The sequence below is a fragment of the Rousettus aegyptiacus genome, unplaced genomic scaffold (genome assembly GCF_014176215.1).
Source record: "Rousettus aegyptiacus isolate mRouAeg1 unplaced genomic scaffold, mRouAeg1.p scaffold_m13_p_1, whole genome shotgun sequence".
NCBI classification, from domain to species: domain Eukaryota; kingdom Metazoa; phylum Chordata; class Mammalia; order Chiroptera; family Pteropodidae; genus Rousettus; species Rousettus aegyptiacus.
Window position 1 is genome coordinate 138,688,179 of NW_023416284.1, and position 24,263 is coordinate 138,712,441.

The following is a 24,263-nucleotide window of genomic DNA, read 5'->3' on the forward strand; positions in this document are numbered from 1 at the left end:
GTTTTCCCAATTGTAAGCTAATGTGAGTGTTCTGAGCTAGGCTAAGCGATGGCGTTTGGTAAGTTAGATGCATTAAATACATTTTTACCCTACAATATTTTCAACTGGCTTATCAGGACTTAACCCCATTGTAAGCTGAGGAGCATTTGTGTTATTCTTATTCACACTTCATAGTTAAAGAAACTGAGGGACAGAAACTAATCTGCCCAAGGTTATAGAGCTGCTGAGAAAGAGAGCTGTGAACTAAACCCAGATAATCTGGCTCTAGGATCTCAACGCACATGCTTTACCATCTCTCTCTCTCCCCTTGTGGTATCCCCTGCTTAAAATGCCTGAGATGCCTGGTGATCTACAACTGTTCCCGTTAAGGTGATTTTCCTGACAAACCAATTTATATTTACTAACAATTCAGTCTAGCTCTATACTGAATCCTGACAACTACATGTAATTTCCTACTAAAAACCTGGCCTTTCTTACACCTTCTATTCAAACAGACCTCACAGTCTCCTTTATGCTTCCTATCTTCACTCTTCTAATCTTCTCCCTCCTGAACTCCAAGCGCAAAGGTGGCACCAAAATTAATCCAAGCCAGAACCCGAGAGTTAAAGATGTTTCCTTCCCATCCATTCTCCAAACAGGTGCCAGAATAAAACATTCAAATCAGGGCATGTTACTCCCCTGCTCAAAATTCAATGTTCTGTTCTACCTATAGGATTTAATCTAATCTGGCAAAGCATACAAAATTTTGCATTTTTTAATCCCAGCTTCAATCATGATCTCTCCTCCCCTCAAACTCTGTGCCCCCAGCCAAGGTGACTTTTGTGTGGTCGCCATCATGCCAACTTTGCTCACAGCTCTGCCTTTCAGCATCTCTGTCTAGCCTGCATCCCTCACTTGCATACTGACCAATGCTTTCTTGTCCTTCAGGCCTCTGTTAACCATCAGCCTCCTTCCTGGAACCCCTCTGCATGCATTGACTTCCCTATTCTCCCTGCTGCCCTTTGTATATGACCCCTTAGTAGAGTTATGATATTATATCATAATTTACCTCTCTCCACTAATATGAAGAGGAGTATTATTTAAACCATCTAACCCTTTTATGAGATTTTCATTTTTATACTCAAAAAGTATTTGCTTAATGAATGAGAGGGCATTTCTAAAACTTGACATTGTGATAAATACTTTTATCCTGAATGCATCTTAAGAATGTAAGTACTATAGGTAACAGTAGTCTGACAACTGTGAAAGCATAACAATAAAGTAAAATATTACTACTGCATCCCTTCATTTAATATGGGATAGCATTCCATAAAGTACTTGAAGAAGAGTCTCATGGTTCTATTCCTAAAATCAAGACAAGAAATTTAAATCCAAAAGAATCAGTTCTTTGGAACATTCTTCTATTCAGACCAAATTTTCTTTATGATGTTTATACTTAACATAGATTCTAAAAGTAAGCCATGTAAATCAGAATATTTTTCTTTTAAATAATTTTTATTTTAACAGAAAACCTCAACCTTAATTCCTTAAAAGTCCCTGAAAATAATATTGAAAAATTTTTTGATCATCATGCAAGGAATCATCATTTGTGCTATAATATATGTTTCTGCTAAGGTGTGTATGAAGGTAACTATGCTCCTTTAAAAATAAATACCTTTCGCTTATAATCATCAAAATAAGCACAGTTGTTTTGTAACACACATTCAACAATTTTTAAATGTTACATTATGATTGTATTCACTGATATCAACAGCTGCATCCTCTATAATCTTGCACAAGCATGAGAAATCCCCGATTGGGTATATATCTGTCGTCTTTCTAGAACTTTCTCCCCTCCAAGGACATATCTTAGCTGATCACATAAATATTTTTCAATATCTAATATCTATCACTTAAAATAGTTGAATGATTGCTGTCCTTAAATGATGTCACAGTAATAAAAGAATTAGCATCGACACTTGACACTGTTCATGCTAATATTTTACGCTCTGCATTTTTCCACAGTATGAAATCAAATTGCACATCCTGAGAGAAATGCACATGTCATATTGTCATGCACAGTAGATCAAACTAATGTAGTAAAAACCCTAAATGGAAACCTAAGGAATTTTAAATACACAGCTACATCTGCAAGATATTTAACTATTATGCTTTCACTAAAAATTAATGAGATTTAAATTCAGCTTGAAAGATAGAACAACCAAAGTTTAAAATGCGTCCTAAATTTGTATCCTGGGTTGGTCCCTCAGGACTCTACACAGCCTGCTTTGGACAAAATATTTCAAAATAGTTCAGAACAATGGTGGGCGGGGGTAGAGATTCTAACTTCACTGCTCTATTTGTTCATGATCTCAACACAATTCTGTATGCCTTTTAATCAATGTATTAAATATCTTGGCTTAATTGTAAGGCACACATAGAAGGGGAAGTTAGAGAGCCCAGCTTCAGTATGCTGGTCTATTCTCACGTGTATGATTCACACTTGGACTTTGTTGTATTAAGAAAGCACTGGCAAGATAAGTTTAATTGGCAAACTAGTGACTGCTTCAGTCCAACACATGACCATTTAGGTCAAGAGACTCTGCTGCTGTGGTTTTAGTCCATATGGCCAACAAAAACACTTTAATATATACCACTCCCCCAAACCTAAAAACTAAAGGAATAATTCCTAAATATACATACTAAATTATATTTATATCTTTTTTTTTTAGAAATGAGTCAAATGTTATTTATTCCCCTTGCAACACATTATCTTCTCTATTCATGGAGGCAGCAGCTCAAAATCACAATCATCCCTTTTGGAGAATTCTTGTAATTACAACAGCACACCAAAAAATCCATAAAAATATTCAGCTGCACTATTATTTCTTTGGCAGCTTGTGTTTAATAATAATTTAATTCAATTCCAGTAGCGCAGCACATAGCAACACCTTTTTTTTGAACCAGTAAACTATGTGACTATGACATGGAAGTCATAATGAAGTATGAGTTTGCATGCTGAGGTGTCATTTTCATAAAACAGCATTTTTGCTAAGGGCACACAATGAAAAAGCAGTCTTTAAATCTGATATTGAACAGTCATCAGCCATTAATTCATTATAATGCTATTTTTCAGTTTAGGCAATTTATAATTTGCCAGAAATACAGACCAGTGGTTTACATTTTCTTAATGATTGTTAAACAGGAGCACTAGAATTTAAAAGCTACTAAAATACCAAATAAAGACCATTTTCAGGCAAAGCAGCCTTTGGAATATCCATAGGTGCAAGTGTTTTCAGTTATTGATGTTTTCAAGATAAGACAATGAAACTACGGGCAGCGAAAATGAAATCTATTTTTAGAAATTGTTTTGGCCCATTTTTATTCAATATAAAATACCTACTCATAAAGTCAAAAAGACCAAGGTTAATTTACTCATTAATTTATTAAATCTGCATCCTGTCATAATAAATAGAATAAAACATAATGATCACCTAATAGAAAAATCCTTTCAAATTCTTTTCTGTGTGACATAAGCAAACAAGCAAATTAAATGATTGTTCTTTTTAAACCATTTGTAATCCCTAGCACCTGACAGAAACATCCACATGATGATGACTTCAATTCTGTTGATCAGAGAAGACCCCTGCTCTATATCCAGCCATGTTTTCCCCTCTGCCTGGCTATTTTCACAGCCTTTACTCAGTTTTCCCCTTTGTCGACATTACCTGGCCATAGAAGATAGCTAGTCTCTTCCCTGGCCCCAACTGTCAACCTTGCCAAGGCAACAATGTCAAATATAAATGGGAAAAAACAGGAAAGGGTAGTGGAGGGTAAAAGAGAAAAAAAGCTGTTCTTATAGATAAGTAATGGATGATTCCATGGAATTTGCTGCAGAGTAGCAGTATCTTTTAAAACAATTAGTGGCCACTTGTTTTTGCTTTGTTCTGCTTTAATAATTTACATACTGTTCAAATGTAAATATACCACCTCTTATCTACTGGTATAACATAAAGAATCACCGGGTCTTTTTAAAGGCTAAGTGTGTATCTAGGAGAACTACCTATTCATTGAGATGGTAATTGTTTTAACTTTGATGTCCCTGGCTCTGCACATCTGTTTCAGCTCTTCTACCAGACACACTCACGAATTTATCATCTCTGCATATGTTCTTGGGTTAGGACTGACTTCGTGGCAGAGTGCAAAATAACTGCATGTCTGTGACATGAAAGTCAGTAAATTCCACTGCTGCATTAAGTTTGTTATTCTCGGGTTTGTCCATAAAGCATGGTGTTTATTACCTGACTAGCTCACACTTACGGAATGAAGTACTAATATAGTGACATTTTGTTACCTGATCTTCTAATCTACTGCCTTAGTTACAGTTTATTGTGTTATCATCGAGCAGATTTTTTAAATTATTTTTTTAACCTGGAAGCCTAGGCCCTTCCTGCTCTACCACATTACTTCTCTAAAATATTAGGTTCAAACCTTGCCACTATTAATTATTGCTTTTATAGCCTTAGGTAGCATACAATTTTCTCATTTCTAAAATGAACAAAACGTAATACCAATCCTTCAAAGTTTTGTTGACAAACCAGGGAACTCGTGACATAATGGTGTTTAGTGTACTGTATAACATATTTCAATATTAATATGCATGACTCAGAGCTCATCTGGCTTTTTTGCACACAGTGAGATTTGAGGAGTAATAATTTAATCCTCAGTAAAGATGAATTCATGCAACAGTGAACCATATTCTGTAATGGCTTTAGCCATATCTTATGTATTCAAACTAGTTCTTAAACCTCAGACATGGAGCGCTGACCACATCTTGGACCAGAAGCCTCTACCTGACAGGTGGGGATGCTGCTGGCACTCAGATGTTACTATATGTTTCATATCAACTCCATTAAGGCAAATTGTTTCAGGTGAGGTGTCTATTGAACAAATTATGCCTATATTGAGCTCTTAAGTCTTTGACCTTTAAAAAAAAAACCTACATGTCTGTGATATGAAAATTATAATGAAGAAAGAGTTTACATGCTAAGGGTCCATTTCATAAAGTAACATTTCACTAGGAGTGTACAATGAAAAAGCAGAGTATTCATTGTTATAAATTATAAGAATTATGGAAAGGTATAAGATTAACTATTCTTCCAGTCTCATTTTCCAGAGTTCACCACTGTTTTGAAGTTTATTTTTCTGAATGTTTTCTATGCTTTTGAAGTCTTAAATATATGTATATGAAGGCATTTTATAATTTTTCAAAAATTCAGCATTTTTGAACTGTACCTTGCAGGTCTTCATTTACCATATTGTAGACATTTCTTAGTGTTGGTACATGTAGCTAGATCTACATTATTTGCACAACGACAGAATCTACCAAAACAATCTGCCACTGATGGACACACAGTTTGTTTTAATGTTTTGCTGTTACAAAGAATGTTGCATCCATGTATGGATATCTCTGAATGCTTACAGACATCATTCTGCATGACAGATTCTTGTTTATAGTTGAAAATCAAAGGGTTTGTGTATTTTGATTTTTACAGGTACTCTCAAACTGCTTTGTAAAAAGTTTGTACCAATTTATATTCTTTGAAAAAAATGTATGTATGACTCCATTTGCCTAAATATTAACCAACACACAGTATCAAGTTTTTTAACATGTGAATTTGATAAGTAAAACACAATTGCATTATTATTTTAATTTGCATAATTACTATTGTGATTAGACATCTGTTCAATTGTTTGTAGCTAATTTATTCTTATTTAGTGAATTGCCAGTTCATCTTCTTTTCCATTATCTGAGTAGCTTAATTCTTCCTTGTTGACTGCTAACAGTGATTAGTTTATTATTTCTTTTAACACCCTGAAATATAGATTAGATAGATAAATAGATGATAGAGACAGACAGATAGGTGCATAGATAGATATAAAGATATGTAGATACATAGATATATGGATAATAGATTTAGTCAGAAAGAAAGGTAGGTGGAGAGAAAGATAATATTTCCTCATTATTGTTTTCATCAGGTATTTTTATTGGTCTCTATTGCATACAGAGTTTTTAATTTTAAAGTAATCAAAACTGCCACTTTCCTTTTACAATTTCTGGGTCTCATTTCTTCCTGAGAAATATCCTCCACACTCTAAAATTTCAAAAATATTATACTCTGATTTTTGTCAAGTATCAGAAGGTATTTTTTAAACTTCTGATCATTAACTGATTTGCTAAGAATTTTATTAAGTGCCTCAATTTATGATCTTATCACCTGGGCACTATATGGAACTTATTGTTATAAATTAAAAAAAAAAATTTTGCAAATAATCTCACTAGCTCTATACCACATAGTAGCTGTAGCAAGTGAGATAATGCATTTGAAAATTTATAATGGCAAAACACAGACAGGGTACCACATCGTGCTGAATCCTATTGTTTAGCCATTTCCATACGAAGTATAACCATTTTTTGTTTGAGTACAACTAGTAGATCCGAGTAAGAATGTTTTATAAGTCTATTGGCACCAACTTAATGGAATAACTCTCCCACAAAAACTGATATTTATACTCAATTTACTTTATTTTGGGCATAATATTGTAACCCAAAATGCTTAAAATGGGACCAATGGATGACCATCCATGTGGTATTTATTGTTGTTTTATTGAACAAACATGTATATGTGTCTCACATATATAAACCTTTGGGATAGGTACTCAAAGGGTACAGAGAGAAAGACAGCTCAGTTCTTTTCAAAGTCACTTGCTCTCTAGTAGGGCGAATGTACATGCACAAATTCCTCAAGGAAGAGGTGATATTTTATGTGCAAGATTGTATGAAGAGTAGCCAGTTTAGGTTCCAAATTGTAATTGTGTGAAGATGCAATCTTCTTTAAATCTCCTATCAATGTCAGAAGCCTGAATGAGAAGCTTCCCGACTGACTATAAACTTTATATATGGTTCGTTTGTTAGGCATGGTGGTTTTTAAAAATTTGATTTAGTTACCAACATACTAAAATTCAGAGATTTTTACCCTGAAATACATAAAAATTTTAGGCTTTCCAGGTAAAAATGGGGAGCTCTGCCAATAATGGGCTGCCATGGGAACTTGGTAATGGATCAGATGGTGCTTAGTATTGGCTTTCCCTTTAGACAGGGCACGTACCCTTCAGTTACCACAGTCCTCACCACTTCCTATTGCTTTCGCTGCTCCTCACATTTCTGTTACCTGCCAACTTCCTGGGGTCAGGTCTGAGGTCAGTTGGGTCATGTCTAGGGACTTCTAGCAAGTGTGACCTCTCCCTCCATGGCAAAGTCAGGAACTCCACAGAGAAATTATTTGCTCTGAAGGAAAGCTACATTTATGAAGGATGTATCTCACAGATCCTCTCAATTTAAAGGCAGAATGTATTCTGATCATTCTGGAAGGGAACTATATGCACCGTTAGGAGTGATTGTAAGTGCCTTTGTGTTTGAAATATCTGAATGAGTGCTTAGTAATTTACTCTTCTAACAAAAAAAAGAATCATTAAAATGAAGGCATATGGGACTCACTCAAATAATACATTTGCTGTTACTATGTCCTAAATCTATAGGGAGAAATACCTTCATGGAAATCAGACTGGATCCTTTAATAATGCAGAAGCAAGAAATCTAAGAAGCCAGAGGGCACAGGTGTCTTCACAGCTGTACAGTTAAAATCTATAACTTACATATTGTCTGCAAGTGTTAAATAGCATTACATCTTGGACCAGATTCTTATGGGACCTTGACCTTGCTTTTCAGATTTGTGACAGCTTGGATGGAAGCAAACTTATCCTCATGTTTTTATGCTTGGTGCATCACCCAAATTTTAAAATATTTTCTTGTCTTGTCTGTTCTCCTTCTTACCCTTCCCTTCCCAAGATTCGTGTTGTTCGAATGTGAATATCTTGATTGGCATGAAAGAATGGAAACCACTCGAGGAATTTTCTTCCTCCCATCTCAGATAAACAAACAACTTTCTCAGTTATTACATGTCATCATTTCTTTTAATTGTCAGAACATCTTGGAATTCATATCTGCATCCAAAGTGGACAGCTCTCAGCATTCATAATAAAGCTTCCCTTTTAACTGGAACATTTTCTTTGTTAAACAAAGTTGATTTATCTTATTATTTTAGTGCAGGGCTTATTATTATCTTTTGTAATCTGCTTAGTCACTCCTAATATTCCTAAACATTTCATTTTTTAATGAAGAATTTGAGAATACAAATACAAGAAAACATTGAGTTTGGTGTTCTTATCATATTCTAATACTTTTGTTATATTTTGAGACTATGACCAAAGAAATTAGTTAGTTTAATTTGACAGCTGCCCTTTCTCTGTTTTCTCCCTTCTCTCTCTCTCTTTTCCTCTCTGCATCTCTTTCTCGCTCCCTCCCTTCCCCCCACCACACACACATATTAGATATTGACTACTCCATCCTGGTTCTATAACAACCCACTGTTATTTTAATTCTAATTCTTTGTTCTTTTAAACCAACTCTTGATTCCTCAAAACATGTTCTCATTTAGTAGCTTCTCAACTCTGCAGAGCTACTATATCTTATGAACTCCATACCAGACAAAACAACATAGGATATATATACACTTTTCCTGGTGAGATCATTAGCAACATTCTATTTTCAAAATAGAAGAATCAGCTAGTGTTGATGACAAGTCATCAAAACCGTATAGTATGGTGAAACCCAGGCACCTTCATTGACCTTGAGACGTTTGGCATTTGATCACAGGGGTGTGACAATGTGCATGTGATTTGAGTCACTGGAGACACAGTTCTCTTCCACTTAGGTGCATCTTGCGTGTTTTCATTTCTCACTCTCGCATTTCGGGTAGTCAGTCCCAGGAAGGGGAACCCAAGTGTTTTTTTTGTTTGTTTGTTTTTTTTAATTTCTAGATTCAAGGCACATCAATTTCCTCTCCTTCTCTGAGTAAGGCTCATTCAGTTAAGCTCCATATTTCCAGATGTTCAAAAGTCTTTGAACCATTAAGACAGGAAGAGAGCAGGGAAAATTTTCCCCTGTATTTCTAGGGTCACTGACACATAAAAATAATTTTTAAAAACTAACTTATGTGTCTTTATCTTTAAAAAATATAAAATATTCAGCTCCTCTTTTTAAATTAAGGGCAGGGAATCTAAAGATTTATTCAATAAGAAAACAAATATTTTAAAAAGATCTTCCAGCCTCATTTTGTGTCCAGTTAGGAGCAAAGAGTGAGGAGAGAAGTGATAGTGAAATAAAAAGCTGGAGGAGGAAAGACGCTGCATAAAGAGAAAAGGAAAATGCAGATGGCGTAAGAAAGACAAAGGGAAAAGAAGAGAGAAAAGAACCAAAATAGTTACCAGGGCAGAGAGAAGGCAAGAGGATTCAGTAGGTTATAAAGTATACATTACAAGCTGCAATTCATTAGGCCTATAGATTTCAGAATTTTATCATCATGCATTCAATCATGAACTCATTGACTGAACACCTGCAATGTAGCAGGCCCTCTTCTGGGTATGGGGTCTACTATTAAACAAAATAATGTACCTCTCTTGTCAAACTTACAGATAACGAACAAGAAAATATCTGTTAGATGGTCTATTAAGATAAAAACAAAATAGAATGTTTAGTGACTGAACTGGCTATTTTAGATTGTGTGGTCAGGAAAGTCTCTGAGGAGGTGAAATTTAAGCTGAGATCTAAATGGCAACAAGGAGCCAACTAAGTTATGATATGACTATCATTCCAGGCCAAGGAAAGAGTGGTACAAAGTCCTTAATGCAAGAAGGAGCTTATCAGATTTCAGGAACAGACTGAAGGTGAGTGTGGCTGGGATGTTAGAAACAAGGAGTCATACGATGTAAGATAAGAGGAGTGGGCAAAACCTGCATCATGAAATAGTGCAGAAAAGAATCAACCAACTTGCTAATGGATTCAGATGTAGATGATGAGAGAAAGAGGACTCAGAAATGTTTACTAGGATTTGGAATTGAAGATTAAGTGTCTGAAGATGTCATTTAAAAAGCTGAGGAAACATAGGGAGAGTACAGGTTTTCAGTCTTTGACGAATGTCAAAGCGTTGCATGTTGCATTGGGTGGAAGGAGAATCAGAAGGTCTCTCTTGGACATATTAAATCCACAATGACAGTACTTGTGAAATAAATTGACTTACTAATGGTGTCGTCTTCTAGACAACATTGATTAGAAAAAGTGGACAAACAATACTCTGAAGACTCATGGAAAAATGGGCCATTAAGTGGGCACTAAGCTACTCCACAATAAAAGTCATACATATGTTAACACACGCTGAGAAAGGGTGATGGGAATTTTCAGTAACGGATTTTAGAAAATTGTGGTGTTGAGTAGATAATTGGATATAAAACTCTAGAGTTCTTATTAAAATTCTTAATTACCGGAATGCCTCTCTACAGATTTTTCTACTACTCAGATACTTTATCCTTAGGAAAATAAACAGAAAAATTGGTGGAAAAGATTTTCTGTGCTGTTATATCAGTAATCAAACCAATACTAGCCACGAGATCCAGATGAAATCAAACCTAGGGTCAAACCAGTCACCGAATCCTGAGGTCCCTTGTCTCAGCAGAAAGAAATACACTTTCTATGTGAGACATTGGGACACTGGTAATGCCCCTGACATCTCGTTTGTAAATACAAATCCATCTAAGTAAAGGAAAATATGAAAAGGGGTTACTTTAATTTGAGTAAGTTAACTTGGTGGGAAATACTCATCTCAGGGATAAATATTTTCTGTATTGTCTTAGGGTTTGAAACACGAAGTTATAAAATGTGTAGATGTCAAGCATCTTTGTCATTAGGCCTATGTTGACATACAAAGCTGATGTATGTTTCTGGTGAACTATTTTGTTAATATAAGGTATTAAAACCGTGGGAGAGAATTCAAAGCAACAACATTTTATTGTGAAATTTACCTATATCTTATTTGTAAAATCTTCTGTATCAATAGCATCAGATTTCTACAAGGTCAATTGTATGATTCACAGACACGGCCTGTGCCCAATGTACAAAGTCGACCCTAAGAAAGAATATTTTTTTATTAGTTATAGTGTCCTAGCAGTCAAAATAAAATACAATAAATAAATATTGACATGGTAAACAGGTCTATTTTATTTCTATTGTGGAAACATTGCTCCAGGCAATTGTATTTAAAATAATTATTTAAAATATTTTTTCAATACTTTAAATTTTCAAAATTTTCTCCAAACATCCTAATACGTTGAGAAGCTCCATAATTCAGAGCTGATACTCAGTTGGTGTCAGAGAATTGGTTGTTGTCGGTATGGAAAAATAGTGTGTATCTGGTGTCAGAGAGGATATCAGGCACCATTAGTCTTCTAGTTTTCTAATGTTGCTACATATTTTTTCATTCAATTATATATTCATTCATATCCTATTTTCACATCTTTTATATTTACTATCGGTTATATAAATTTAATGTCAGACAAGGAGATTATAGCATGTCTTTTTGATACCTCTTAAATCCACAATTGATTTTTTTCCTCCAATATCCAGATATAATTTGATTTCTTTTTAATGAAAATATATTTGTAAATTACTTACATAAATGAATAATTGAACAAGTCAATGTATTTTCAAGGCCTTTATTGCAGCAATGGTTTATAAAATCCAAAATTAGATATCGACCTAATATATACATATATACCTAAAGAAATAAATAAATGCCACTCCTATCTAAAATCTGCATTTCAAAACTAAAGAAAAAAGCAGAAATCTGCCTTTGCCTTCACCCAAACTCCATTCTCCTCTGTTCAGATAACTACTATTATTGCTATGGTATCTATCATTCTAGATTTTTTCCCTATATGCTTACATGCTTTTGATGATTGATTGATTGATTGATTAATTGATTGATTAGATAGGTAAAGAAAGATGGACAGATAGAATCTAGAACCACAGAGCATTGTTTTATGACTAGAGTGTAGATCTGAATTAGTTCATACTATGTTGATTATTCCACAATTATCTTTATTTAACAATATGTCTTCAAGTTCCATTATTTCATTATTTTTAACTGCCGAGTAGTATTTCATAATATGATTCTGCCGTATGTGTTTAGCCACTTCTCTATTGATAGAAATTTAGGTTGTGACCAAATAGTTTAGTATTATAAAACCTTTACAAATCCTTTAAAAAGTATTTAAAATGCCTCTTTGGATACATATCTAAGTTGGTTTACAATCTAAAAATTTGGAAATAATAAAATCATTAGGTTGAAATATATACTCTTTTTAATTCACATAGATAGTGAAAGTGACTGTCCCAGTTTACACATCCAACAAAATGTGTGGAAAGTCCTGAGTATTATCAGTCTTTTAAATATTTTTGCCAAATTGATTAAGGTGAAATAATTTCAGTTTTAAATTGTAATGCCTTAATTACTCATGACTAAGCATATTTCATTCATTCATTAGTTGTTTTCATTATTTTTTCTACAAATTGCCTATTTCTAACTTTTGCCTATTTTTTTTTAGTTATTTGTCTTTTTAGATTCATAAAAGCATTTCATGTATTCTTGATATTAAATCTTTGTATTATACATTACTATATTTTCTTTCAATCTTGTTTTGTTTTTTAACTTTGGAATTTTTCCTTATATAAGTTTTTTTAAATTTTGATATTAAAACCTGTTTACTTTTAAAATAGTTTGCAAAGTCCTCACTAATATTTCAAGACATACTCTTAGCATGCTAACCAGCGGTCAGTAAAATTTAGGAGGACTAAATCAAATATTTTCTAAAAGTTATGAAGACATTTAAAGTATTTTTATTTAAATAATAACAATAGTTAAAGTTGTATATGTTACTTCAAAAATGTTTCAAGATAAAGAGGCACCATGAATCATTTGGCAAGACAGGAACAGTTACATGCCATTTGGAAAAAATTCTATCTAGATCTTTACCTCACAACATTTACAAACATAAATTCAGACAAGTTAACAAATTAAAAGTTTAAAAGAAGTATTAAAACATAAAAAGTTACAAGACATAAATATTTATCTGATCTTGGGATAGGGTAGGATTTTCTAAGTTTAAAAAAAATTATGGAACGAATTACAGAAAAATAAACAGACTGATAAATCTGACTTAGAAAAAACTAAAAATGTTAAAGTAAACCTAAAATTTAAATAAATATGATAGACAAAAGATTAGCATTTTGGCCTACAGAAAACCCATGTAAACTGATAAGAAAATATAAAGACAGCCGAGAGATAACTGGTTAAAGAACTTACATAATTCACAAAGGAAGAAATACAAATAATAAAAGATTTCAGTTTACAGTAATTGAAGACATTAAGTTAAAACTACAATCCCAATTTTCACTGGATTTAGTTTGAAAACAAGCTAATTCTGGTTGTAATAAGAATTGTAGTTGAGGTTAAGGTTGAAGGATCACAGCTGACATCAATGGTACAACCTTTCACTAAAGCCAGTTGGCAGGAGGTCATGTGAAAATGTCCAGGCCCTTTCTTTGCCTAGGGAGTTTTCATTTTAAAAACTGATTCCAAGGAGATAATCCAAAACGCAGATAAAAATTTTAGCACAAAGATTTTTTCCATAGTATTATTAGTAAAAGCTCCCCCCTCACACACACACAAAAGGCAAAATGAAATAATCTAAAGGCTCGACATTATTAATTCAGTCAATATGTTTTTATTGACCACCATAATGTCCCAGACCCATTAGAGGGGCTAAAGATTTAGTGTCAAACAAGACAGACAAAGAGCCCTTGTTTTAGGAGGACTGAGGCAAACAGTGAATGAATGAATGACTCCATCAATCATGTCCCCAGAGCTTCCCTCTGCAGATCTGGGGAAAGGGTCCTGCAGGGGAAGAAGATGGCAGTGCAAAGGCCCTGAGTTCCCAGGAGGAACTTGATTTTTGAGTATTTGCAAGAAAAAGGAAGACAGGGAGAGAGAAAGGAAGGAAAGGAGAGGGGGGTGGGGAAGGAATTGAGGAAAGGAGGGAGAGAAAGAAGGAGGGAGAAAGAAAAGAAAAAATGAAAGCCCATGTGACTGAGCATAGTATTAAGGGTATTCCGCTGCAGGAGAATGACTAAACAATATGTGCATCCTGTAAAACACTGTCTGACATCAGAAATATGTATGTTTGCAAAGGATGTCTAGTAATAGGAGAAATGCTTATGATATAATAAGCCAAAAAAGGGCACAAAATTATATATATTATATTGTAACAAATATGGAAGAAATGCACAGAAGACCCACTAGAAAGAAAACTACGGCATTAAGAATAATTGCCCCTAAGAGAGGGTGGTAGGATTTTCTGTTTGTTTGTTTGTTTTTTATTATATTCTTTTAAAATTCTTTTTAAATTCTCTATAAAGGGAATACATTCATTTAATAAGCCAGCAATGCTTAAAACTGGCAAATAAAGAAAATATATCCAGTTAGTATTTCACTCAGCAAACCAGAAAAATCAGCTTAAAGCTATTTGTTTAAATAGTGAAGGCATGGGCTACAGAGATTTTTTTTTTTACTAGTTTGTGCTAATAGAGCATTATTTTACTATTTCTAATGTATGCTTTTTTAATTTTGCTGTCTTATTGATGTATTTTATTAACGTCCAATTTTTAGGGATTTTGGAACGACGTTTAAGCAGACTTCACACCACTGTGTTCCATCTCACTCCCATCCATCTTACTCACACCTCACTAAATTTAATATGCTGAAATATAAGAGAATTTGAATGCCAGCTTTGCTCAGATGATGGAGGATCTTGACAGCAATTCCATCCCCTTGTAAAAACTCTCAGTCAGCATGAAACCTACTTAGTATAATAAACACCACAGCATGAACTGTTTTTGCAGGTGAGTTGTCCTGTAGGCAGCCCACCCATAAATTAAGAGGACAGGCTAGAACAAGAAAAGTGGCTCCAACAAGAAGAGGGGGAAATGGACTTTAGCCCTGAACCCCCCATCGACTGAAGGTCACAGACCTGTTGAGACTGACAATTCATTATAATTTATTAGTGAGAACATTTTTCCTTAAACCAGCAGGAGCATTAGAACCTGACACATTATTTTTAAAAACTCAATAGAAACTAAAAAGGTTTTCAGAGGACATGAAATATATGGAGGACCAGAAAGAAAGAAAAGGTTTATGGCCTGTCAACCAAACTTAAATTTTTCTTAAAAGCGAAAGGACTTTGAAAATGTTATTAGTGGACGCCATCACAGTGAAATTATAAGCCACCAGGAGCCTTCTAATTTATGGTCGACATTCAGAGTTTCAGCAGGGATTAACAGCTTATGTCATTATTAATGTGAGTGGCTTCTCATCCTATTCAAAACTCCCGATTTGAACTAAGTTCACTCTCATTTGATTTTAATCTTGCAACTATCCAACAAGTCTTCAGAGGAGCATTTTAAAAAGTGTATCCCATGTAATACTAATACCAGAATGGCATTCTGTGGGGGAAATAAAAAGATTCACTGGTCAAATAACTTTTTTTTCCCCTAAGCCATGAATGATCCAAATATCAGGTGCTCATAAGAATGCTGAGAGTATCTGTACTATTATTTGGTGGCATTCCTTTTCCTTCCAGAGATTCTAAAGTCTTACTGGTTTTAAACATGATTGGGATGTCAACATAAGATAGAGGAGGATTTAGTGGCTCATCCAGTGGCCCCTCTTCTCTCCCTTATGCCTCTCTTTCCTCCTTCCCTAAGTCACATGATGAAAAAGGCATACAGCAGATGCCACAATACCTTACCCAACATGTGTTACCTTGCCTCAGCTATACACCTGATATACAGTCAGTGAAACTGACAGCCAAATCATTATTTTATTTCTGAATTCCAGAGTTCCTCCAAAATGTAAAGTCCAATGAGAACATAGTAAAATATTACATATTTTTATTCCACTGGCTGATTTTAACCTGATTTGGCCCACATGACATTTGAATTTTTATCAGAGTTGACTAATGTTTCTTCTTTCGGAATTGAAATGGAAATGTAGTTACAGTGATATAGAGCAGAAGCAGTGATTTAATCCCAGAACAAGCATCATCCATAATATGAGAATAGTCAGCTTGTGAGTCAAGTCAGATGCGCTTTTCCCAATCCCACCTTCAGTATATTTTGATGAAATATTCATAATACGAGGATATAGTACACTGCCTGTGAGTTTACAGTAAATAGAATGAAGGAAAAACACATGAAAACAATCAAATATACTGTTATTATTCTAATAACTAAAACTGCCTAGAATAATTGTTAGGTTTCTTGAGTTTGCTGTTTATTGTCCTTTCTCAGTTTAACTCCTCATCACAATTCCTAAGATGTTTCTCTCCTGAAAGCCCAGAATAGACCCCAGGGCTTCCTCTCAGTTAAAGTGAGTGTGCTAAACCATGTGTAGTAGATTAGGGGAAATTATATCTACAACTGGTTCTAAAGTGTAATATACTTTCCCTGATGACAACAGAAGAAAAAAGCTATTCTTCTGAATCAACAAAGCGCTTGACAAAGGCTCACTCAGTAAGGGAGACAGAGAATGGAGAGCTCAAAGGCAACTGACTAATGGCTCGATTTTATACACAGCAGGAGGTACATTCTTGGCTTTCTCCTGCTCAGCACTGTTCATCCACAACCTGACTGAGTATGTCACCAATGTGACCAACCCAGAGGTGGAAGGACCTCAAGCCAGACAAATAATGGTGACTATACATGACAGAGAAGGGCTGGAAAAAAGTGAAGATTTTTCTATGGGGTAATAATCACTGACAGCAGGGTATATTGGGACCTGAGGGGGGAAAAAAGGAAAAAGAAGAGGTAAGGTAGAAGTGGTAACAGCATGGGCTCTGACATGGAACTGCCCGAATTCAAACCCTGACTCAGCCTTTGCTAGCTGTGTGGCTATGGGTAAGTTACCTAATTGTTCTAAGATTCAGTTAATGAATTAATGGAATTATCTAATAAAATCAAAGTGATTGGAAGTGGACATTCATGTGAGCAAAGAATAGAGCCTGGTTGTTGGTTTTCCATTAATATTCCATATTATCAAGATAACACACTCTTTATGTATTCTGTGAAAGAGGCTACAAATTCTGCTATATAACTAAAATGGACAAAACTAGGACTGATAAAGGGGGTTACAAAGAGACAGAGGTAAATTCAAGAGAATAAAGTATGAAAGTAAAATTGTGAATGAAGAATGAGATATGTCTTTCCTGTTTCCAACTTTAATTCATGTTGTCCACCTATGGAATGTAGTGTCTCCCCAGCAGTGCAATCAGAGGTATCCCAGAAGATGGCACTTACCTTAACAGTTATAAAGGAAATTTCTCCATTAGTGAGTAGATCAGTTCTGTGTTCCATTCTAAACTTTTATAGCCAGTTGACATCTCTGCTTACCTATACCACAAAAAAAAAAAAAAAAAAAAAAAAAAAAAAAAAAAAAACCTTCTAAAAATCAATACATACAGATTCCTCATAAGGGAAAGAAAGCACAAAAGCATATTATCCTGAATGTTAGATGTGGCTTCCCTAACAACTGTCTCTCTCACACACACACACACCCACCCACCCCAGAACTCAGACGAGATAGAAATTTCTTTCTCTTTCACATATCAGCCCACATATAAGCATCTGGAACTGCTTTGCTTGCTCCTTCTCTCCTGTTGCTTTAAAATCCACAAAACGTCTTCCATCTCATGGTCCCAGACTGTCACTGGAGCTCCTACACAACTTAGAACAACATTTGTAACAAGATCTTTTGAGAGTTCAACCTTTTAATAATGCTTAAATTATTCTACATTCTCTGCATTCTACAGAGACATCATCCTAAAAGAACGTCCTGTGTCTTTCCCCTGTATCAATATTTCTAACCATTTTTGAGGATTCAGAGGTAGAGGCAGAATGACCACGATAGATATGAAGAGGAAAAATAAAGTTTAGAAGAGGATAAATAATTAGTACACAAAACACAGTACTTGGGGTCAGAATTAGAACCTGAAGTTTCAGAATGCCTCTGCAGTCAGAGGACTCCTCTTAAAACACAAAGCTGCTTGGTCTCTCTCATCAGTGTCACTGTGGGGACATCTACCACCCATGATCTAAGTTTCAAGAAGCACCAGCCTTCACCAGAGGACTCTAATGGATAGAACTGTCTCCAGGCAGCTGTAACCAGCTGTCTAGTAGACATAAAATAAGACATGTGGCAGCTGGGAAGACTAAATAGCCAAAATAATACATTTGACTTTCATTGCAAGAGGTACCTCTCCATCAAGAGGGATTATGCAATAGAGGCCCATATCTTGCCCAGAGCCAAGGCAAAGCCTAATATGGAATTCCTGTTGATCTATAAACTTCTGCATAGGTTTCCCAGGTTCTTCTCAGAACACCCAGGGTGTCATACAAATGAGATTCTGCAGTAATCTGTATTGACTCTCCTTGAAATCCCAGCTCAAAGTGTTATACACATTCTGGCAAAGGATGCAAAGGGAAGCAGGTGTGTTCTCAGCTCAAAAGCAGGCCAGTGGCTGGGATGGTTATTACCCAGGATTAAGCTTAACTACATTACCTCTTTTTAGTCTGACACACTTAAATATTTACTATCCCATATTGATTGAACCAGGCTATATTGCTATCTCCAACTCATATTTCTAAATGGCCAAGAAAATAACAAAGGCGCTCTTTTAAATTGCTTCAATATCCAGTATAGCTTAAATCCACTTCTGGAAATTGAATCATTAATTCCATATGAGATTCATCTAGATCCTCAGAGGAGCATATTTTGGATATAAAGTCATTATGTCACTTAATTGTACACAGATATGAAATGAAAGACAAATACCAATACGTAATTAAAATAATTTCATTTCAATTTAATCTAAGTGATACTAATGTTTATTGGTCAGTATGATTTGAACCTTTTATTCCTAAGGTAATAACAACAACAACAACAACAACAAAAATCAGGTATTTTACTGTTCCTTACTGGAAAGTTATGTGGGGGAAAAAATTAAAGCCATTTTTCAGAATTTTTCATTGAGATTAGACATCTCTAAAAAGATATCTTTCAGGTGAAAGGATTGAGAATTTCTTAGTAACTAGACATTTCGGGGAAAAGAAATACATAAAATTTCAGATAACTTTTATGAACACATTTCTTTATGTAATGACAGATTTTTATTGCATAAAACAAGACCCCTTGAAATTGTATTTGCAAAAATTTCAAAGTAACTCATTCACTAATACCAGCCTAAAGTAAAATCTTTTAAACGTTTGAAACAGAAGCTGCTATTCACCAGCAACACTGATGACTTTTACTGACATCTAACATTTCCAAACAATATTTTTCATGGTGTTGCATCTAGTCAGTCCCTTTGTCCCGCATCATCACAAAGCATTCTTTTCTAAGAGAAAAAAGATCAGGTTAGCTACCCAGAGACTGAAAACACAATTTTGAGGAAGTAAGTAGTTTGAAATACAAAATTAGCATGCAACTTTAAACATACTTGAAAGCTGAGTTTGTACTTTCCAAGAAATCGCACAGTTGCATTGTGGGACTGAGTTTGCCAGTCTATTACAGAACGAAAAGCTGATAGTTCTGATTTGTACAGGCAGATCTCCTGTAATGAACTCTAACTTACACGATGGCAGTTGGGACCTATAGGGTTCTTTCTGGGTAAGCATAAAAACAGTGTGATGAAGGTAAGTGTATAAAACGTTATTTTAGGATTGTCCAAGTTAAATGTGGAAGTCAAATTTTTCAAACTTTCAGAGGAAAAAAAAAGGGAAAATACCTTTATGACCTGGCAAAAGAAGGAATTTCGTAAGACTCAAAATCTGCAAACCATACAGGAAGAGACTAATGAATTTGGCGAAGTAAAAATTAAAAACTTCTTTTCATCAAACGATACCACAAATCGAGTGAAAAAAAAGTAACAAAATAGGAGATCGTTTTGCAACCATGCAGCCAAACAGAAGAGAGAATGATATATTCCAAAATTAAAAAAAAAAAACCCTCATACAAATCAGTAAGAAATAGATAACTCAAAATATGAGCACAAGTTATGAACAGGCATTTCACAGGTATGAAAACATAAACGACTAATAAATATTACAAATTTATAAAAATTAAAGTAAAAAAATTACATTACAAATTTAAGAGAATTAAAGTCACAATAAGGTGCCATTTCTTACCTTTGAGTTCAGCAAGAATCTAAAAATAATATATGTGGAGCAAAAGAGGTGGCAATGTACTTCTGATGGGAGATAAACAAGTGTAATCACTTTGGAGAACAATTTGTCAATATCCCATAAAGAAGGTGAATTTTAAACAACTGCCCACAGTTGCACTGTCAAAATTCACTCTAAGTTGTATGATATAGCTCCTGGGCCAATCTTTTAAAAATCTCTCTTGATTGAGAAGATATTTTACATGTGTTTTAATTTATTATTAACTACAATATCTGCTTATATTTGAAACTTATCAGTACATATTTATGAATGGGTAGTCAGCAGACAATACTGAGTGTGTATATGGGTTGTAGCCTCTTTATTTATTTAAATTTATTTTTATTATGATGACATTGATTAATGGAATCCAGTAAGTTTCATGTGTACAATTCAACAGTAAGGCATATATATATATTGCATTAAAGAAACTACAGGTGCAATAATGAAGCTACGCCTTACAAACGGTTAGATCCACTTGCGTGAGACAATCTCTGAGGATGGGCTCTTTAAAGTGAGATATAAAGGATGGAAAGGAGCCAGCTGGTTCAGGCAGGTACCAGAAAACAGCAATTCTGCTTGATTTTTTTTGGTGTCTCTTAAATAAGTATACCACAACATCACCCACTGTATTAAGTTTTCTATGCTGCATAACAAATTGCCATCAATGTGGTAGCTTAAAACAACACAGAACTTATTATCTCACAGTTGCTGTGGGTGGGATTCCAAGCACAGCTTAACTGGGCCCTCTGCTCAGCATCTCACAGGGTGTCAAGATGTCAATTAGACTGTGTTCTCACCTGGAGGCTCAGCTTGGGAAGAATCTACCTTCAAGCTGATTCAGGTTGTTGGCAGAATTTATTTTCTTGCACTGTGATGAAAGCCTCAGCTTCTTTCATGTTGATTATAGGAGGTTACCCTCAAATTCTAGAGGCCACTCATCGTTCCCTGCCATGTGGCCCTCTCACATGCCCTCACACAACATGGTATTTAACTTCTTCAAGGCCAACAAGAGAATCACTTTTACTTCAGTCTGCTGAGATAGGGTCTTATACAACTAAACATATTCATAGATTTTACTCCTATCACTTGTCACTAGTTAGAAGCAAATAAGTTCCCTCCACATTCAGTAGGAGATGATTATATAAAGGCATCATTTATTGGAGGTCGCTGAGGGTATGTTTGCTACAGTTACCTAATTTCACCTGACACCCAAATTTTCAAGCTGAATATACAAACTCTGTTGGTAAAGAAATGTTCTTATGGTCATTGATAATTTATCATTATAGTGAATTTAAATTCCAATCTTAAAATTCCCAAGTTATTATTGGATTTTTTGGCTAATTCTAGCATTTCTTTATATCTTTTGAAATAAGAAAGCATCTAGGAAAGGAGAGAAATTATAAAGATAGTTTGGTAAATTAACAAGGAGCAGCAATCATGGCAGATGGAGATAATTGATACCAATCTTTACAAAGTAGTGAGGATTACAGCCTGCTATAATCTAGAAGTTGCTTATTATTAATAAGGGTTTTATTTTTTTTCCAGATAGTCCTAATCTCTGTTTTTTAATTTCTTGGGTTATGGTTCCCATCTGTAAAACTTCTTCTACAACTATTTTCTCTGAAGCCAAACAGTAGAGAAAGCCAATTATCTTCTCTTCCCATGGAATTAATCCAAATAAAAAAAGTTCTTTGGCTTCCATGAAATAAGGAAAGGTTAGGCAGTTTAATCAGATCCCAGAAACAGATAAGCAGTTAAAAATCCCACCCTATTACCAGACCGTACCACCAGCTAAATTTACTTTTTCTCTTTCTAATGCCAAAAGAGCTTTTACAAATGTCTCATTAGTTTTATCTCATTGTTTAGATATGATTTTGACATAGACTTGCCCCATTTTGTTGTCTATTCTTCCCTTTGAAATTTGGGCAATAGGGAGGGTAAGAGAAGGCATCCTAAGTATAATCAAAAATAGGAAAGAGAGACTAGTTCATCAAACATCTTGCACTTGTTTCAAGCTCTTTTAAACTTGTTGAAATCTAGAACGTATTTTTTCACATACTCCTCTCTTAATTTAGAATCAAGATTTATTTTTTTAAAAAATGAATTCCACGTGTTCCCATCTACTTATACTTAGCTTATCAAAAACACTAAAGATTATTTAAGGTCAGGTCTTGTTTGAGTCTTTACATATTTGTTCAACTTTTAGACCATGGCTTAAAAAAAGAATGTGTGAAAAAATTCTTTCTTAACTTTGGACACTGTAATCCATCTATTCTGTACTGAAATATTTTATTCTTCACAAAATTAAACAAATTGGTTTGCTAGCCAGAATATTCATCAAGCAAAAAGTATTTCAATAAAACTCATTAATTTAATTTAATTTTATAATTTTTTAAAGTAAAGAAATAGGGTTAGGTATACTTTTTTGTGTGTAAGCCTTCTGCATAAAGCCAGAGAGAGAAGCACACTGTTTTGATACTGTGCTTCCGAGAAAGAGCTTCATTTTTAGCCAGAATCCAAAGAATACACTTTCTCTGCTCTCACTCTTCTTCTGCCTCAAAGTTCTGAAGCAGGTTGAGAGAAATCTGGTGATATCAGAATCATGCTTGACTCATGTTTGATTCTGATAATGTATGCTTGGGACCTCAACTCCTGAGGAAATACGTTGGTGTCTGATCGCCTTGCCTTGGGGGACATTTTGGTCTGTATGTCCATGAGACACTCCTTTTTGGCCTCCACTTTAAATGAGTGCTCTGGACATAGGGCCAACAGTATGGACCCTAAGAAAGAGAGGAGATGGCAAGACATCAAATATTGTTAGCCACACTTTTTTTGAGAAACTTTTTCTTAGGTTTCTTAGGTTTCTGTGGGGCAGAAGCATGCCAATCTCAGTGAGATATATTTCCCAGTAGCAAACGTTCTGAAAGCAAAGGGTGGGTGATCTCTACAGAGGATACTACACCGTAAATGAACTCAGCTCTGCTCTTGGAAATTAAAACTATATAGTTTTACAATTTCTCAAGCTGAAATATGCTCCAATGTTAGAAGAGATCTTATGAAAGATTTTAACTTCCAGCTCTTTTCAGGTATCTACCATGCACTTAACAAAGAAAATTGCGGGAAATAAAGTATCTCTCCTAATTTTAAGTTTAATTTTATGCCTTATTGCTGATTTACTTATACCTCACTTGTGCTTGAAGTGTATCTAAGATAAGTTTATAAAAGTACAGGATAAAATATTAAATGAATTTAGCAAATTTGACTCTTCACCTTCCTATAAATCCGGCAAATAAGGAAAACATGATTAGCTATAAAATGTGTAATACTTATCCTTAAGTAAAAGCAAACTACTGTACCTCTCAATAGGAGTACAGGTCTTTAAGACCTTGGTATACTCAGTCATTATATGTGAGTTTTAACAAAAAAAAAATTTTAAAGATATAGTTTAGCACATTTTATTCTAAATTTTAGACAAATACTTCATATTTTTAAGGCTTAACTTGGGTTATGTACTCATTCAACAAATACTTTTGTACATACTTTTGCCAGACACTGTGCTAGGCACTGGTAAATTAACAGTAAATGACATAATTGCATTCTCTCTCCTCATGGAGCTTGTAAATGATCAGGGAGACAAAAAGCTAAGTAAATATTAGTGGAAAACTAAGTAACAAACTTGTGGTAAGTGCACAAAAACAAAGTGCTGAAGGCTACATTCAAAAGAGGCATTAACCTGTTTGTTAGGTCAAGGAAAGCTTTCCTTAAAAAAATGACATTCATCTTGAGCCATTAAGATGAGTAGACATCAACCAGTTTATAGAGGGAGATAAGGATAAAAAAAACATTTCAGGCAGGACGAAGAGCACACATGGAGGACTCAGAGATCTTTAAAACTATTTTAAGGACACACACACAGAAATACACACACACACACACACACACACACACACACACTATTACCATACTATATGGTAACATCCCAGAAAGAGAAAGTACTATT